Source organism: Pipistrellus kuhlii, unplaced genomic scaffold (assembly GCF_014108245.1).
Source record: "Pipistrellus kuhlii isolate mPipKuh1 unplaced genomic scaffold, mPipKuh1.p scaffold_m20_p_21, whole genome shotgun sequence".
Classification (NCBI taxonomy): domain Eukaryota; kingdom Metazoa; phylum Chordata; class Mammalia; order Chiroptera; family Vespertilionidae; genus Pipistrellus; species Pipistrellus kuhlii.
This window is the reverse complement of record NW_023425520.1, coordinates 7,533,489-7,550,722: the sequence shown is the minus strand read 5'-3', so window position 1 is coordinate 7,550,722 and position 17,234 is coordinate 7,533,489. Positions and strand designations below refer to the sequence as shown.

The following is a 17,234-nucleotide window of genomic DNA, read 5'->3' as shown; positions in this document are numbered from 1 at the left end:
AGATTCAAGGAACCATCTGCTGTTCCTGGGACTTCCCTGCACAGCTTTCTCCTCTCTGGACCCTGCCTCGCAGATTTATTCATCTCAGTGTCCCCGAGCAACAGCCTCTGTTTTCTCCATCTAGAGAGATGCTGTCAATGTGAGCTTCACTTCTCTGTGTCACAGCTTAGCAGATGCCTTAAGGGAGAAAGCCAAGGTAAATGTGAGCACATCTGTATCTTCTTCTCTCAAGGATGAAAACCTAAATGCCTAAAAGCAGGTCCTCCATATATTGTGTCCAGTTCTACCATTTTTCATGCTAGGATACTATGCTGATATGTATTACTATGTCTGGTTGGGACCCAGTAATAAACTTTTGAACAACTACATACATTAAATTAACAAAATTCAATGTGGATAACTCTCAGGAATTTTTTTTTTAACTAATTGAATTCAATAATTAAGACTTGGTGTCATGACAGGCATTGTCAGGAACCAAATATGAGTAAAATACCTTCTCTGAAGGACCTTCTTGGGCAGGGAGGTAAAGCAGAAAGAAGCATAACAAACTTCTTATAAATTTCATTAGATGAAAATCAGAGTGCTCAGAGGAGTGCAAGTGGAGGTCTCATTTTGACATGAGAGTGGTGGTTGGTAAGTAGTGTTTTCAAAAAGTTTCTTCAAAAAGTAACTTTTCATTTGACTATTGAAGAATGGTACCTACACAACCCCCAAAATATCTTATTTTTATAAACTTTAAAATATTTTATTTTATTTTATTTTATTTTTTTTTAATATATTTTATTGATTTTACACAGAGAGGAATTGAGAGGGACAGAGAGTTAGAAACGTCGATGAGAGAGAAACATCGACCAGCTGCCTCTTGCACACCCCCCACTGGGGATGTGCCCGCAACCAAGGTACATGCCCTTGACCGGAATCGAACCCGGGACCTTTCAGTCCGCAGGCCGACGCTCTATCCACTGAGCCAAACCGGTCCCGGCAAAACTTTAAAATATTTTATAAGCTTTGTGCCTTTTTTCTTTTTTTCAGGCAGATACTGTCCTGGCTTTAATTTTCATTAGACTCCAGGTAGTCAAGTGAGTTGGTTTTCTCTATACATGCATTAAATGGTATGTCAAGATAACTGAATTGTTAGCTCTATCTGGAGAAATAATCTGGAATGAAAAATGTCCTTAGATGAGAAGTAAATGAGAGTAAACAGAAGCTAGGTCAGAGTTGGCAGTGTTTATAACTTATATAAGCAAAGGGATACGGATTTTAGGATCTGCTTCATATATGAGGAGTCGTTCTTGCTACATGAATTAATAAAGCTATGCTTTTCTGAGGGTTGAGAGGTTCAAAACTTTGCCCACCCACTCAGCTAGAAGAATAGATCATTTGGAGCACCACTAGAAGGTATTCAAAACCGACTTTCTCATCAGTGCAGACAACAGTGTGTGTCTGGCTTTGAATCAAACAGCAGCCAGCTTGACAGCCTGGAGACAGGTTTGATCCCTCCTGCTTCCTTCCAGCACCTTGGACACAGAGAGTGCTTAGTGATTATTTATTGACATAATCATGGTGTCTGACCACTTCCTCCTTGAAATTCCCCTTGAATCCCTTTTCCTCCATATTCTTTTTTAAAAATATATATTTTATTGAGTTTTTACAGAGAGGAAGAGAGAGGGATAGAGAGTTAGAAACATCTTGACCGGAATCAAACCTGGGATGAACCTGGGACCTTTCAGCCCGCAGGCTGACACTCTATCTACTGAGCCAAACTGGTTTTGGCTTTTTCCATATTCTTAATGAACATTCAAACACAGCATTTCCTAGGTGTTTTGTGTTTTTTTTTGTTACCGGTCTCCCTTACACTCTTAAAAATTATTGAAACCCTTAAAGAGCTTTTCATAATGTAAATTAGATCTGTTGATGTTACCATGTTAGAAGTGAAAACTGGCGTATTTTTAAAATGCTTAATTCCTTTAAAATAACAAAATAAACCCATTCCATTTACCTAAATAATATATTTTTTGTGGGGAAAAAATCCTATATTTTTCAAACTGAAAATAAATAGTAAAAAGGGTAATATTGTTTACATTTTTGCAATCTCTTTTATTTCGGCTATAAAAGATGGCTGGGTCCTCATAGCTGCTTCTGCATTCAGTCTGTCATGTGGCATCTCTGGGAACTTACAAAAGGAAGACAGTGAAAAGGCAAATAATGGCCTGATATTATTATGGATGTATTTTCCACCCAGGAGGCCCTTTGGAAGAGAGCTGATGCTCTACTATGGCTCTATTTCACACTTGATTCTTGTCTCATCTCTAAATATTTTTCCGTGAGTGAATACATTTCTCCAATATATCCTGATCATATCTGCCTTAAAACATGACTGTGTCCACTAATTTTCGTGATCGTAAGTGCAGAGGCTGCTGGATTATCGTTGTATCAAATTAAATGACTTTGCCTGCTCTCCAAGACGTCTGTCATTTCAGCCCACCTTTCTCACTGAGTCGTGATCTTCGACCCAGGTTCATTGTGATCTTCCTTTGCCTGGTTCCCTTCTCTCCAAAGGTCCTCCCCCCTTCCCTCCCCCCACTCTTGTCCTTGTCACATAGGTCCATGTGTTATCTACTCTCAGAGGCCACGGAAGGGGGGGGCGGGGGGCATATTCGTCCTCAAGTCTGTCCTCCATGAATTCTTCCCTGACTCGCTGACCGTCTCCTCAGACATTCCTGTGGCATTCCATGCTGTGACTCACTGGTTCATCTCCACAGTTTTTTTCCAAATGGACTCAGGAGGTCAGAACAAAGTCTCACCTCTTTGTTTCCCCATAGTCCCAAATGCATTCAGTCTTCCAGTCAGATGAATCAAAGCGCAAACTCCCCTAAAAGAGTTTTAAGAAACTTAGGAATGCAAATAAAAGCACAAATAAATCATGTAACAAGGAATTATTTTTAGTTATATACTTTTTAAAATATATACTTTATTGATTTTTTACAGAGAAGAAGGGAGAGGGATAGAGAGCTAGAAACATTGATGAGAGAGAAACATCGATCAGCTGCCTCCTGCACACCCCCTACCGCGGATGTGCCCGCAACCAATGTACATGCCCTTGACTGGAATCGAACCTGGGACCCTTCAGTCTGCAGGCCAATGCTCTATCCACTGAGCCAAATCGGATTCGGCTAGTTATATACTTTTTTTTTTTTAATTCAAAAATTTTATTATGAAAATTATCAGATACACAGGAATATAGTATAATGAGGCTTCTGAAGCTATACCCAATTTGAACAATTAGAGATATGTGAGCTGTTTTTTCTCATTCAGTTTCTTCACTCCACCCAGAGCCTTTGGATGCTTATTCTAGACATCACTTCATTGTAACTACGTCACTATGTGCCTCTAAACAATACCCTTTTTTGAAAATCATCACCATAACACCATTATTATCTTAAAGGCAAAAGCCGGCAGTAATTTCTTATTATCAAATATCCAGTGTCCACATTTCTCTGTTGTTTTTTTTAAATAATACTTTAGAAACTTTTTGTTTGAACTGAAATCTATGGTTAGTCTTAAGTATTTCTTATGCTACAGCTTCTCCTTTCATCTCTTTCTCTCTCTCTCTCTTCCCCCCCCCCCCTTTTTCTTGAATTTTTTCTTTTTCTTTTTTATTTGAACAGTTTTCCATAGTCTGGATTTTGCTGACTTCATCCCTTGGGTGTCATTTTATATGCTCCTTTCCTCTTTGTATTTCCTGAAAATTGATCATCAGATCCAGAAGACTTTATCATGGTGTATTTGTTTTCTGCAATATTAAACAGGAAACAAGACATGCAGAACAATCAATCCTTTCACCACCAATACTGTTTGCTTTTTCAGGAAGTTCTAGAATGTCAGAGTTACATGGACTTTCAAGAATATTTTTAATAGGATGTTTTATGTTGCTGGAATCCCCAGTGTGAAACCTCAGTGAGTGGTTATCCATCCTTTCCCAGGATCCTTTCATTTATGGGAAGGCCAACTTTCAGGGCAGCCCAACCTGTCTTCCTCCAGCTTTTAATCTTTGGCCAGAATTCTAAACTGGACCAATATGCCAGTCTCCTAGCTGGTCTTCCCGCCCCTAGCAGCCTCCCTCTTCAGTTATTCTTGATAAATGTAAGCCTTCTAAAAATTAGAATAGAAACTTGTCGGAAACCCCAGGTTTGAACATGTTCCTAAATCAGCCACCTGCGGACACTGATACCTATCTTGAGAATTGGAATAGACCAAAAAAAAAACAACCTTTTTTTAGAAAAATACAAAATCACACCGTGCACCAGGGATTGGTTCTTTTCAGGCAGCCTGCAATGCACTTGCCTCTGTCTTTGTTTTTTCTTTACCTCTTTCTTTCTTTCTTTCTTTCTTTCTTTCTTTCTTTCTTTCTTTCTTTCTTTCTTTCTTTCTTTCTTTTCCTGTTTAGATATATTTATTTATTTATTTTTATTTTATTTTATTTATTTATTTCTATTTTTTATTTATTAAATTATTATCTGTGTACATATTTTAACATTGCCTCCCCCCATACATACCCTCCCTCCTCAGAGTTTTCAACCGAAGGACTTGTATACATGCATATAAGTACAACCAATGGACACAAAACTCTTTACCACTTTCCATGTTTATCCTTCAGGTATCTATTCCTTCCTGACTCAGGCCTTTCAGGTTTGGCAAAACTTTCTGAACCATTGTCATCACTACCACTAGAACAGTAGGAAATTCATGAGTGGCTCCAATTTGCCCTTGGGAAGGCTTTAGAGTGGACATATGCTGCCTTTTGGAAGCCATTTGTTTATTCTTTAAGATTAAACTGTGATTCATCAAACACTATAACCCTAAACCACATCTTAGTGAACTAAAGATACTGTATCAGTTAATAATTATACAAATGTTCAATTCCTAGGGCTTAGAATTTTCTACTTTCCTATAATACCAAACAGCCTTTGCATGAGCACTTGCATCCCCCTACTCTACTAACTAGTTACTTATCAAAGTGCATTGTAAGTCTCCCAGACCTGTAGACCTAATAAGTCCTAGGGTGGAATGTGTACTTGATCTTGAATTCAGTGAAGAGACATTGAAATGATTTAATTAAGAATGATATGATCGGGTTTGTTTTCTCAGAATCAATCTTTGACTGCACTGTGGGCATGAGGTTGGAAAGCCTAGAAGCAGGAAGCTCAGTTAGTAAGCTGTTACATGATCTTAGTTAGAGATGATGGAGACCTGAACTAGGATGGATGGTGACAAAGAGAATGAAGGTTTAGTGATCTTGACTGTAGTAAGGAGAGTGAGGGTTTTCTGGAGAGGACCATGGTTTTCTGGCTAAGACAACGTAGAGGAAGGGGTTACATCAACTGACGATGAAGTAGAGAAAGAGTAAGTTTGTGGGAGATGATGCGTTCAGATTGATTATGTAAGGATGAAATGATTTGGTAATAGTTGTGTATGTGGACCAAAGCTCAGGAGCCAGACATGTTCTAGGGATAGAGATTTGAGAGTCATCAAGGCAAAAGAGAAATTGAAGCTGTGGAAATGGATGAGCTTTCCTGACCTCAGGCCAGATTAGTTGGCATCTTCTTGCCAGGATTCCCACTTAGAGTATCAGTCAGTTCTCAGTTAAAACAGCTGAAGGTTTGGTTAATTTTGAAAAGAATAAAGATGTCTCCTGAGGTAAAACTGAGATTTATCAATATTGCATTTATTATGAAAGATGGAGGCATGATCAGTTCTTTTTTTTTTAAAAAAAAAAGATGTTTATAATCTAAACAGTGTCATACTATTGCCCTTTAAAATTAGAGAGTAAATTTTCCCAATCCCTTTCTGCATCTTAAAATGGATTTTCCCAATTGTATTTAGAAGCCATATTATAACTTCCAAAATGACACCTTTTAGTTTGAAAATAATCTATAAAATGTCTGTGTACATATGTTATGTCATTTTGAATACTACTTACTTTGGATGGTGGTCAGGCACTCCGCTGCTCTGGTCCAGCTTGAGCCTAAGGCTGCGGAGAAGTAGAAAGAGACCATAGACAGTTTCTATTCCTGGCATAATCCAGACAGGGAAGAGCTATGTGCTGCAGTGTACACAACGGGTTCTTCATAGTCTACCTTAACCAGAGCTAGATGATGGGTGGTTACAATGCCAAGGGACATGCGTCTGGTGACCTGGTGGCCAATGAAAGACCTGGTATGTTATTGCCAAGTAGGGATTGTCCAGGAAACTCAGATTTGGCATCTTCACAGAAGTATAGAACCAAAAGTCCATCTGCCTGCTCCCTGTTCACTTCTCGCTACAAAGCCTCAGACAACTCACCCATGTCCTTGCCAGCAAGTTTGTGGAATGGAACTTGCCTTACCCTTTCTGCTGAATGTGAAGGGACATCACCCTGAAAACTTCCGCTGCTTCTTCCCAGGGTGACCAATTTTGGTTGTTTATTTCATTGCTTCGAGTCTGTGGTGTTTGGCTTTGAATTCACATCCCACAAATATGAGAGGAGGCTGATGACTATCGCGTCTTAATTACAGGCGGCAGCCTTTCCTACAAGACCCTATAAAATGTCTTTATAAGTACTGGAAGGAATACTTTCACAAAGTGCCCCTGACTTAGCTATAAAAAGTTATTGGTATAATTATTTTGTTTTTATGTAAATAAGAATGTCTTGAAGAGTGGGAAGATAAAATGTTGGAATGTGAGTCAAGACAGGCTCTCATTCTCCATTTAAGAGTGTATTTCCAGCTGCAAGTAGTTGAAGCAGGAGTTTTATTCAAAATATCTTTTTTCTTCCCTCGACAAATGTCATCTAGTGGCTCAACAAACATTTATTGAGAATTGTTCATCACTGGAGGAAATGGGAATAAAGGATAAGAAATGGGTTGTCTTTAAAGAAACTAAAATCATAAGGATTGAATGTATTATTCATTTAACAGTATTTGTGTTATATAAACTGTTGCAGGTGTTGAGGATACATCAGTGAAACAAAAATACAAAAATCTCTGACTTAAAAGAGTTTACATTCAAGAAAAAAACACAAGCATAGAAGATGGTGATGTATTCTACCAAAAAAAGTAACTAAGGTTAAATGCTTAGGGTAAATGGTATAAAAACAGACTGTCATGAAGGAAGGGGTTCATGGATGAGCTGGATTTTGAACACAACTCTGCAGACTGAGAACTTGAATGGATTTAAGTTTGAATTGATACAAGGGAAAGGGACAGGTCACTGAGAGAAGAGCAGGAGAGTAAAGCAGAGAACCACGGGAGCTGAGGCTATGGTCACCTTTAGTGGATTAACAAAGTTACAGTGAAAAGTCTGCCATGACAAGAAGAATGCCTCGGTGTTGGAAACTTACAATTCAGTTTAATAGGAATTTCTTGGAAATACAGAATGAAAACTCCAAGGCCGGGAACCTTATGCATTTTCCTGGCCATTCTATCTCTAGTATTTACAACAGTGCTTAGCTCAGAGAAGGTGCTGAGCAGATTACTTGTCAGGTGAGTGACAGTTTGTGTAAGGCTGGTGAAACCAAGTGATGGAGGGCCTTGAATGACAAGGTGATGTGCTTGACCTTGATCTTATCAGCAACAAAAAGTCAATGGACAGCACACATCTTGGCAGGTCTCACTATGATAAGGTTCCCTTAATATATTACTAGCTTCAATCGCTTTCCCTCATGGCTTCAATCACTTTTTTGACTTTCTGTTTCTTCCCCTTGGAGATGACAAGATGACTACTGCCATTGTCTCTCAGGGCCTAGATGTGCATATGTGCAGCTCTCATGTCACCAAGGAGCATGGGAGTGCTTTATGCACAAATAGAACAAATGCCATTCCTACCCAGTGTAACTCACTGTCAGTGGGCAGCAGAGTATTGCATGTGTACCTGTGCCTCAGGACAACAGCCCTTGGCTATGTCCTCCCAGCCCTTCTCTTCCTCCAGCTCAGATATTAATCTCCAGGATGGACATTAGGATGTCTTCCCAGAACTTAACCCCAAACTACGTGCTCCTTCCCTCTTGCTGCCCTCTTCCCTCCTGGCCATTTCCCAGGGTTCCTCAATCATCCTGCCTGACGTGAGCCTGTTTTTTTCTTTTGACTATTTCTGTTTACCTAAAAGTATATGTTTTTAAAGAGGGAAAGAATGGTAATGATTACATTTCACTTTACAGATTAGGAAACTGCGAGTCAGGAAGGGAAAGTGACTCACTCAGCTTTCAATAGCCAATCCAAGCCTTCCTGATTCCTCGTCCTAAAGTCTCTGATTTCTGAGCAGGAAAGTAGAGTCACCCTCAAAAAGCTGCAGGGTGATGAGTTGGGCACCATTGGCTCAGCAATGAACAAGGCTACAAGTAGAGAAAGCCCTCCAGCTCTGCAGCCACAGTGCATGGGTCCTGTGAATGGGAGTGGAGGGAAAAGGCCAAGTCTGAAGGATGTTCCAAAGGAAAACATCAGTGGGGCTCAGTGACTGATTGAAATGTGAGAGACAAGAGGAGCAAGAGTCAAAAACACATTATTTTTTTCAGGAACTGAGCTAGGCCCTGTGCTTGCTCTACAGCAAGAGAGACAACCTGAGTCTTTGCCATTATAAAGCTATTGCACATGCTGGGGGATGAGAAAGATAATCAAAGAAAACAACTAAACAAAAAAACTTGCAAGAGGGTGGGCAAAATGGGTGAAGGTGTTCAAAAGGTATAAAATTCCAGTAATAAAACAAGTAAGCTCCGGGATATAATGTATAACATGGTGACTATAGTTAACAATAGTGTATATTTGAAGGATGCTAAGAGAGTAGATCTTAAAAGTATTCATGGGGAGAGAAACCAAGATGGCGGCATAGGGTAGACACCCAAATGCAGCCTACCACAACAAATTTGAATTTAGAACTGAAAAACAGGGGAAACATCACCCTGAAGCGCTGGACGACTGAAACATCTGGGAAGGAAAAAGAAGGCGCTCTGAACCTGAGGAACTGTGAAGGTGTGGAGAATTGTGCGCGCAAAAAGGCATTCACAGCGTTCTCTGCGGGCTTGCTTGCAGAGCAAGGAGAGGGTGGACAGCTAATGCAGTGCTGGCTTTCTTGTTTGGGAGGAAAACAGAACCATCCTATTGTGCTGATAGACGGCCTCAGACAGGGAGAGGCCAGACTGTCAGGCAGTGGGCAGAGATCTCTCAGAGGTGTGTGAAGCCAGCGGCCATTACTGTGGGACTCAGAAACCAGACGCTCATAGGGAGGGGCTGAATAAAGCTTGTCTGCACCCCCTGAGACTCCGCCCCATCCAAGCAGAGCACAGAAGCCCTTTCAGTAGCTAGCTTCTTTGTTCACTGCCAATAGGACTCTCCTAGGGAGGGGGAGACAGGAATCTAAAGCTTGTCTGCGCCTATACCAAAGAGGTGCGCGCGTCTGCAACCAATTGTGCGGAATTCTACAAAGCTTGTCTGTGCCACCCGGAGACTCCGCCCCATTTAAGCAGAATATAGAAACCCTCGTAGCTGAGACACTTCTGATCCTCATAGCCAATTGGCTTGGAGATCAACGCTTTCCAGTGATACCAACAACAAGCAAGGCTTAACAACAAGACTGCACACACAGCCCACAAAGGGTTACACCAAGACTGTCCACCTCAGGTAACTGGGAGGCTGACTCACTGAACCATATAGGACACCTTAGCACACAAAGCCACCCTACCAACTAAGGGAAGCTGTGAAAATGCCGAGACAAGGAAATAGATCACAAACAAAAGAAATGGAGGAAAAGAAGAGACTGGATATAGAGTTCAAAAACACGCTTATAAGGTTTTTCAAGAATTTCCTAGAAAAGATCGATAAGACCTATGAGGAGATGAAAAGGGATCAACAAGAACTAATAAGGGATCAACAAGAAATAATAAGGGATCAACAAGAAATAAAGAATACATTGTCTGAAATAAAAAATATTATACAGAGTCCTAAAAACAGAATGGAAGATCGCAAGAATCAAGTCAAAGATTTGGAACATAAAGAGGCAGAAGACACTCCTCCACAGAAGCAAGAAGACAAGAGAATCCAGAAAGTTGAAGATAATGTAATAAACCTCTGGGGCAACTTCAAGCAAACCAACATCAGAATTATGGGGGTCCCAGAAGATGAGAGAGAGCAAGATATCGAAAACATACTGAAAGAAATAGTGACAGAAAATTTCCTCCACCTGGTGAAAGAATTAAACTTATAAGTCCAGGAAGCACACAGAACTCCAAACAAAAGAAATACAAAGAGGATCACACCAAGACAAATCATAATTAAAATTCCAAGAGCAAAAGACAAAGAGAGAATATTAAAAGCAGCAAGAGAAAAGCAGGTAGTTACCTATAAAGGAGCATCCATATGATTGTCAGCTGATTTCTCAACAGAAACCATGCAGGCCAGACGGGAATGACAAGAAATATTCAAGGTGATGAATAGCAAGAACCTACAGCCAAAAATAATCTACCCAGCAAAGCTATCAGAATCGAAGTCCAGATAAAGAGCTTCACTAATAAATAAATAAAAGCTAAAGGAGTTCATCACTGCCAAACTAGAATTATATGAATTGCTGAAGGGGGTTCTTTCAGAAGAGAAAGTAAATAAAGATAGAAACTATGAACAACAAATACGTAACTATCAACAAGTGAATCTGAAAACCAAGGGAATTAAAAAAAAAATCTGATGAACAATATTGATTGGTGAATATAATAGAATCAGAGGTATGGAAGTTTGTAAGCTTAACACTGACGATTCTTGGGGAAAAGGGGAGAGGGGAGTGTGGGAAGAGACTGAACATAAACTGTGCACCTATGGTTGAGGACAATGGGGAGTGGGGAAAGGGCAGAGGGTGGGGTGAGAACCTGGTGGAGGGGAGCAAAGGAGGGGGGTGGGAAATGAGGAACATTTGTAATAATATGAGCAATAAAGATTTATTTAAAAAATAAAAAATTTAAAAAAAAGTATTCATGACTGGGGGGTAAGGGGAAAGGAACATTCTTTTGAAAAAAAGAAAACGTACAAACCATAATATGTGCCATGGAAGAAATACACCACACTAACACGTGTGTTTTTGTAGACTACTCTTCTTTAAACTGGGTGATTGGAGAAAGCTTTTTGTAGTGATTATAAGATGCATCAAGTGTGAGACTCATGAAGCAATGGTGACTTTCATGAAAGCAGCAAAGTTTGGAAAATAAGTTAGTTTATGAAAGAGGTTGCTTTTAAGGAAACAACCTCTAAAAGAACATGATGACTTATTTGCAGACAAATACCAAAATTTTGTAACCAAAGAGGGGGAAAATTGTGCTATCTTTTGAAAGTGTTTGAATTACTTATTTCAAAAAGAAACATATGACACCATGAGTTCTTCCAAGGAAATGTGCACAGTGAGTCTACCCAGTTACTGTGGGGTTTGGGTTGAACATGCATGTACTGGGAGACATGGTCCCCTTTTAAAAAAAAAGGAGAAATGTGGTTTGGGGCTTTGGTAACTCCTGAGAAAAACATTTTGTAGTGCTTTACTTTGAGAGCTTGGACTCATCCAGGGTAAATCCCTAATTCTGTAGAGCTACGCTTGGCCAGATAGAATGATACCATAAAGTCTCCCCCTTAGAGTCTCAAGCCTGAGGTGTGAGAGAGTATCTCCCCAAGTGATCTCATTCCTGGCCTAGCCTGGAACAAGCGGTGGTTCTTGATAATAATAATCATGGCCAGTGTATGCCAGTCCCTGGATAAAGGGAAAAGGGACAGCACTCCCACCCCACACTGGGCAGTCCGCATAATGCTCTGGGTTTGTTCTGTTCAGTATTGTATACCCAGAACACAATATGTATCTTTCCCCCTACTCACTGCATCCTCTAACACTTCCTTCTTTGACTTGACTACTGTTCAAGCTTCCTGGCAGAAACTTCAGAAAAGACTCAACATATTACTTCTCATAAGAGAGCAACCATATCACTTCCTTAAGAGACACAAGAAAACTGCTATTTTAAGCCCCAGTTAAATAGAAGAAAAGAGAACATCATTCTAATGCGGTGTTGAACTAACATCCTCTTGCCCAGTTTGTAAGCTTGACACTGTCATCAGGAATAAGGTCTGCCAACCAGAAAGAGATCTTGTTCTCAGCAGCTGGGAGGTACAGTTGGCCATTATGTCCCCCAAGACCAATCAAGGGGCCAATAGAACTGAAATCCTCTTCTCAAGAAAATGAATGTGTATACATACACAGACTTGTATTTCATTTCATGGGAAGTCTATCCATGAGTATTAGATTGAGAGCCTAGGGCTTTAGTCCACAGCTAATCTGGCCAGCATTCTTAGAGATCCCTGACTGCCATTCTAGGTAGATAACCTAAAGACTCCTATCTGGCTGAGCTGCGCAAGGCAAGTCACTGTGACAGCCAAACCAGAAGCCCAGCACAAAGGCATCTGGTAGACTCTGGGATAATAAGAAACTTGGGTCTGTGTTTACACTATGAATCCTACAGCTTTTCTCTGGGGTTTAGTTCAATGGGTTTTCTTTCTGGCAAGAAGATGCCAACTAATCTGGCCTGAATAGTGCTGGGCACTGGAATTCCTTGGCCTGGGGAACTGGCTTTCTATCTGTGTGACAGCTTGTGTCTCTCATCTATTCATTGGATGCCTATCAGTCACATTGGACTGATACCCACACCCATGGAGAGACTACTGGTTGAACAAGGAGAAACAATTAAGGGTTCTTTTCTTTCATGGTTATGTAACATCAGCTTCTCCTTTGGAGTTTACATTGTTTTAATTGGAGTCATTTGACTCCAATTTTCTTAATGTGATACCCTACAGATGAGCCCTTCCAAGCTCATCACCGACTGTTCTTTTTTCCAGTGTCTGAACAGTACATTATGACTTTATGAATGATGTAGTTATTTATGATGTTACTATCCTCCCCCTTATTTCTCATTATCTCTGAAAAACTTGTTGTCATCCTATGCTAACATCTAGACATATTGCCATTAACACTTTCTGTGGGGTTACTAAATGGTACATAAGATTAGGAGCATCAATGGGTGAAGTGGAGCAGAGTCTGGGTATAGTCCTAACTGGGGCACAAATGAGCCAGGTGATTTTTTGGGGCCCCCCTTTCTTTCCTCAGCCTTTCTATCTTCATCTATGAAGGAAAGGTTGACAGTCCTTGCTAGTCTCTATGATTCTGCCAGTCTTCACATTCTAGCATTCTGTGACTCCAGCTAATTAGGGTTTATCATAATCCAATGTCTCAAAGTTGTCTTGAAGATGTCACATTTCCAGGGAGGTGAAATGAAGCATAGAAGCTGGGAGGCTAGGAACATAGAGAATTGACTCACAGGTTTATGCTTCCATACCAAGTCACCCTCACTCTGAAAGAGTTGAATTAGAGAAAACTTATAATTCCCAGTACTGGACTGGAACTTGAGAACTCTACTTTAGTCTCTACTGTCTTATAGAGTGAACTAGAAGCACTGCTGGGGGGGGGGGGGGAAAGAAAAAAGAAAACCAAAATTGGCAGAAAAATATATTGAGAGCAAAAATTATTTGAAATCATAATTTTCAATTTCCCTGTGAAATCTAGATGTCTCAACAGTGGAGACAACAATTCTGCATCTCCAACATGTTGATGGTGCTCAGGGATAAACTCATGTTCTGTCTACCTCAGTCTGGCCAAGTTTTAGTTGACCAGGATTTAGAAGATCTTGAAGAGAAGAGAGTCAGAGATTCAACAGCAGACCAAATAGTGGAAGGAAACTCAGTGAAGGGAAGAGTCCTGAGGACTTGGGGGGGGTTTACAAAGCTCAAGAATTAAAAGACAGATTCACATAAAGGGATAACTTGACCTTCAGGGTGATGGGTTCAAGAGGTTAAGCTGGGAGCTATATGGTCTTCTTGAAGCAAAGTCTGAGCAGAGATTGTTGCTGTAGTGGGGAGATCCAGTATTTAGCTATGAAGCTGTAGACGGAGCAGGAAGGCCACAGTAGAGAGAACCCAAGAGCTCAGCTCTGAGTCAGCCAGACTGAAAGTAAGGGGGGTCGAGGAGGGACTAAAAGGACATTTGAGATTTATATTTACGCATGCAGATCAGGACTCTGTAAGCAGAAAGAGTATCCTTGAAGGAATTGGGGAAAATTCCAAGGATCCAAAATAAATTTATTAGAATTTCCATTCATAATTCATGTATTTTTCCTTTTCTTTTAATTAAAATTCTTAAAATAATAGAAACATATTCCCCTTTCTAGTTGATTTATAGAATAGTGAAATTCTCAGACAAAGTAGTTCTTGGTATACCCTGCTATATATTCTTATTAAGGCCAGATCAAGGCATGCATTTGTGAAGCAGGTTCCCTTAATCATGTCACTATTGTATTAGGAAAACATATTGGACAATATATTGGCATCATAATGTAACAATAATTTTTTCTAAAATTGATCTTATTCAAGTAAAACCACCACTCCTGTTGGCCTTGGCCACTTTCTTCACTTCTCAAATGAAGTTTGAAAAAGCATAAACAAACAAACATAAACAACCAAAATTGAAATAGACTCATAGACACAGACTCATAGACTGGTGGCTGCCAGAGGGGTGGGAGATTAGGGGACTGGGTGAAAGACATGAAGAGATTAAGAAGTACAAATTGGTAGTTATAGAATAGTCAAGAGGCTGTAAAGTACAGCATAGGGAATATAATCAATAATATTGTAGTAATTAGGCATGGGGTCAGGTGGGAACTTTAAATATTGGGGGGGATCACTTTGTAAAGTATATGATTGTCTAACTGTTACACTGTACACCTGAAACCAATACAAATTAAAAGAAAAAGAAAGAGAAAAAGTATCTTTTCACTTTAGCTTCCTGAAACTATACACTTCATCACTCTCTATTCAACATCTTCTTTCCCAATAGATATATTATTCAAATCTATTTTGAGATTCCATACAGGAACATAGGCCCAAAACCCAGCTGTCCAATTTTAAATCCCACCTCTACCAGCAACTATCTGCCAGTGTGACATTAAGTTATTCAACCTCATTAAACCACTGTTTCCTCATTTGTAAGGTGGGGATGTTGCTATATTGTATGTAAAGTGTTTAGCACAGGCCTGGCTCAAAACCAGGCATTCAATATAAGTAAGTCCTATTATAATTATAAGAAAATATTAAAAATCTTTGGAGCTAAAGAATAATACTTTACAACCATTCTGGGTTTTTGTGTGTGTGTGTGTGTGTGTGTTTTAATTGAAACACACTGAACTTAGCAGGGAATGTGTCTCAGAGATAATACATGCTCTCATTGACCTTTATTATTTTGGGTTTTTTGTTTGTTTGTTTGTTTTGCAATATTTAAGTGTACTTTTTGTTTATATTGATGAAATCCTATACTAAATTTTAGGGCATTGTTTGCTAGAATAAGGACACCCATCAGTTTGTCATCCCTCTAATGGGTCCATAGAGTTGAGAGAAAAAGAAAGGCATAAAAGCAAGGCCTTGCCCAGCTGGTGTGGATCAGTGGTTGAGCGTGGCCCATGAATCAGGAGGTCACCCATTCGATTCCTAATCAAGGCATGTGCCTGGGTTGCGGGCTTGATCCCCCTTTGGGCACGTACAGAAGGCAGCCAACCAATGATTCTCTTTTATCATTGACTAGGGGCCTAATGCACAAATTCATGCACCTTGAAAGGAACTGTGGGCTGTGAGGCTGATGTGGGCACAGGGTGAGTCTCAGCCCCTCCCACTGTGGCCCTTGGTCCCCTGTCTGCAGGCAGCCCCGCTCCAGCTGCCATTGCTCCCATGTGCTGATGATGCTGGCCCCACTTGTACCTGATGATGGTGCAGAGCGATTGGGGCCAGCACCAGCAGTGGGTGCCAGCAGGGATGGCACCATTAGTGGGTGTGAGTGGTGGCTGCTGGCCCCGATCACCCCTCAGGAGCAGGGTGAGGTAGAGAGGCAGTGGGTGTGAGCGGGACCAGCTCTGGCAGCAGGTATGAGTACCAGGTGCATATGAGCAAAGAATTTTCAGTAACCATCAGAGGTTCACCCCAATGACAGAGACTGGTACCCTACTTTGGCACCCCTGGTCACCTGCTCCACCATCCCGCTATGGCCAATGCCTGCCATGCTTTTGTGGGTGCTCCCTGGTGGCCGGTTGTTTGGTTATTCAGTCTGTTTACATATTAGCCTTTTATTATATAGGATGCTTCTCCCCTTCTCTCTGAAATTAACAAAATATATTTAAAAATAAAATAAAGGCTTTAAGCTGGAGCAAAAGAAAAAAAGTTGTGCAGAGAATAAAGAACACTGAACTAGGGGTTCTAGATCTCTTTATCCATCATTGTATTAGTACCATAGCTATCAAGTGGGTGACAATCATCATGCTTTTAACTTGGAAATTGAATAATTGAATAAGATAATGCCTTAGATTGTTCCCACTCTAAGGTTCCTTGGTTTTGTTATTCTGCTCCCAATGACTATGTGATAGTTATGGTACAATATTTAAAGAGGTCTGAAACTTGATTCCTGCTTTGTTAACTAATGAACAAGACTTGAGTAGCTAAAGAGGATGAGAAAGGGCGTTTTAGACATGGGGACCCAACTCAAAAGGACAAAAAAAAGTGAGCAACCAGACTCGGTACAAACTTGGAGACAAGTTCATAGTGCCTGGTTAGAGTGAAAGTATTAATGTTAGGAAGCTAATTAGGTCGAGTTCTGTGGAGAACCTTGAATGTCAAGCAGTTGACAAGCGTTTTATAAGAATTTTGGCAGCCATTGGCGTGAGTTGAGCAGGGAAGCATATTGTAACATCAAAAGCATCATCAAAGAAAAATACAGACACTCCTCATAGAGTTATACTCCAATAAACCTATTGTGAGTTGAAAAGATCATAAGTTAAAAACATGCATTTAACATACTTAACCTGCCTTAGCCTAGTTTACCTTAAATGGGTTCAGCACACTTACATTAGCCTACGCTTAGGCAAAATCATCTTGCTGCCACTGCCCAGTATCCTGCCACATACTACTAGCCCAGGAAAAGACCACAACTCAAAGTGCAGTTTCTGATGAATTTGCACCAAAGTAAAAGTGTAAGTCTAAGCAAAGTACCGTATTTTTCAGACCATAAGACGCACCGGACCATAAGACACACCAGTTTTTAGAGAAGGGAAATGAAGAAAAAAAGATTCTGAAACAAATAGTGTCCTAAAATAT

At 40.3% G+C, this 17,234-nt stretch overlaps 1 protein-coding gene across 2 annotated transcripts in view; it reads left to right on the top strand.

Moving 5' to 3' along the window:
* Positions 1-17,234, top strand: part of ADRA1A (adrenoceptor alpha 1A) — a 103,905-nt gene that overhangs the window by 69,960 nt on the left and 16,711 nt on the right. The window lies entirely within an intron of this gene.